A 2819-nucleotide genomic window follows, 5' to 3' on the forward strand; every position below is an offset into this window, starting at 1 on the left:
CAGCCCAGCACAGAGTGGGCTCACACCCCACTGCACACGTGGCCCCTCCACACATGTGGCCCCACTGCACACGTGGCCCTACTGCCCACGTGGCCCCACCACACTCAGCCCCACCACACACAGCCCCCACTGCACACAGCCGCCACCACACAGCCCCCACCACACAGCCCCCACCACACACAGCCACACCACACACAGCCGCAGTGGCTGGGCCAGCTTCCTGCCGCTCCTGGCCGGGCTGGAGGAACCCGTGTACCAGGAGGAATCCATGCTGGAGGCTGAGCAATGGGATGAGGGCCACCACGGCTGGGATCTAGAGGTCTGGACAATGGGGGCCCGGTCTCCCGGGTGAGCTGGGGTCTCCCTGACCTGTCTCTGGGGCGTCCTTCACATGTGCAGCCCCTGAACGCCACGTGTCTGCCTCCTATAGGTTTTTCTGCAGAGTCCCAAAAGAAGTCCAGTCACATGTGTGGGTCCATCAGACAGCATCTAGACGTGAACCTCCTCCTGCCATCTTGGGGTCGGCTCCGGAATATTCCATCCCCCTACCCCGCCCCCCTCCCCCGTACATGCTGTTAAGCATGGTAAGAGGTGCCTGGCACCATGGGACAGAAGAGGCATCTTCACCAAGCTTTTCCCTTGCCGGCCATCCCTGGTGAGGGTTGTGGACATACCTGGTATGTGTGGCCCTTGGGCTCTGTCCCGTGGTCTAATGTCTGGTGGTGCCTTGGTCAGCGCTCTCGGCCCTGGCCCAGTACCTGGACCTGTGGCCCCACCTTTGCAGCACCAGGCCCACCCAGGCCCCCGCCTCCAGGAAGCCCTCACTCTTTGATGACGAGCTCTCAGTTGTCCCAGGAGAGGGGACAGGCCACCAGGGCCTTCCTGGGCCTATGGGACCAGCTCAGCCCCTCTACTCTTACCTGATTTCTATGGGACAAGCTCGACACCTCTAGTCTTACCTGATTTCTATGGGACCAGCTTGATCCTCTGGTCTTACCTGGTTTCTATGGGACCAACTTGGTACCTCTGGTCTTACCTGATTTGTATAGGACCAGCTTGGCACCTCTGGTCTTACCTGATTTCTATGGGACCAGCTTGACACCTCTGGTCTTACCTGGTTTCTATGGGACCAGCTTGACACCTCTGGTCTTACCTGGTTTCTATGGGACCAGCTTGACACCTCTGGTCTTACCTGGTTTCTATGGGACCAGCTCGACACCTCTGGTCTTACCTGGTTTCTATGGGACCAGCTCGGCACCTCTGGTCTTACCTGGTTTGTATGGGGCCAGCTTGGCACCTCTGGTCTTACCTGGTTTCTATGGGGCCAGCTCGGCACCTCTGGTCTTGCCTGGTTTCTGCACTGGGGCAAGCTTTTGTCTGGAGAGAAACTTTCTGGAGTTCAATCTAAAAAGCATGAGGGGTGAGGGGCATAGATATTCCTGGGCTGGAGCAGGGTGGGCAGCAGCGACTCCACGAGCCCTGCCAGCCTCGAGGACACAGAGCAGCCAGCGAGCCGTGGCTTCTGGAAAGTTGCTTGACATTGGCTTTATGGGAGTGCCAGGCTCGGTGTCCCTGGCCCAGCACAGTCTCCATTTCTGGCAGGGCAGGTGGCAATTAAGGCAGCTCCACTAGTCATGGTCACAGTTGAATTAAGGCCCCCACATTTGTTTCCAGCCTGGAGTTTTCCATCTAGGCTCTCGCTGTAGAGTGGAGCTGAACTGCTTCTGCTCGCCCTTGGATTGAGAGGGGCCCTTTCTTTAAAGGCTGCTTTGCTGGTTTTGTCATTCTGCCTGCAGATAACCCAGGAGGAACCTGGCCATCAAGGCTGAAGCTTTGCTCACCTCTGAGAGCCCAGTGTGAATCTGAGAAGAAAAAGAACAACAGACGCCTTAGTCGTGGGCCAGTGTCCTGGCCACAGTGTGGTTCTGTGGCCCTGGGAGCCGAGTGCCAAGGCTCCTGGACGAGGCCACTGTGGTCTGCTCTCCTGGCAGAGGCTGGATGTGGCTGTGTGGTGCAAAGGACACACAGAAGCTGCCCTCTGTCCTCCCCTCCCCAAATACCCACTTTAGGAAAAGGATTGGGAAAGGACACCACTTCCCCAGCCTGGACAGGAGGAAAGTTCTAGAGCATGCACAGAGACCCCGAGATCACACGAACAGTGCATCAGAGTCTGGGGAGCAGGGGAGAAAGGACATTGGAGCAGCTCTGATTCACCGTCAAAGCATCAGAAAACCAAGGACATGTGGAGAGCCACCAGAAACAGCATGAAGACAGCTCCCTGGGGGAACAGAACCCACACAACGGAAAGAGGGGGCATCGGGAGAGAGGAAACACTCTCCCCACACCCCGCTCAACCAGCCTGGGCACTCTCTGGCCTCTTCCCGGCTCAAGGCGGCCATGAAGATCCCCACCTGGTACAACTTCGTGGGGACCCCTGGGCAGCGCTGGGCAGGAGCCCAGGGCTTGAACACAGACAAGACCAACCTGCAGCCCCCACAGAGGTGAGCTCCTCCCGAACCTCCAGAAACAAACTCAGACACCGAAAGTAAGCGGAGGTGCTGCTGGTGGGGTTTTCATGCAGGTAGACGAGGCCTGGATGGGTCGGCAACAGCCACCGAGGGTGACACTAGCCCGGTGCTTTCCTTGAGTCCACGCAGCCCAGAGAGTGAGAGCTGTGGGTTGTGAGGCCGCACAGACACTGGGCCCGGGCAGGCGAGGTCGTGGTGGTCAGCGAGCCCTGGGCCCGGGCAGGCGAGGTGGTGGTGGTCAGCGAGCCCTGGGCCTGGGCAGGAGAGGTCATGGTGGTCAGTGAGCCCTGG

This window comes from Megascapheus bottae, chromosome 1, assembly GCF_031878675.1.
Source record: "Megascapheus bottae isolate mThoBot1 chromosome 1, mThoBot2.hap1, whole genome shotgun sequence".
In the NCBI taxonomy this organism is placed as follows: Eukaryota; Metazoa; Chordata; class Mammalia; order Rodentia; family Geomyidae; genus Megascapheus; species Megascapheus bottae.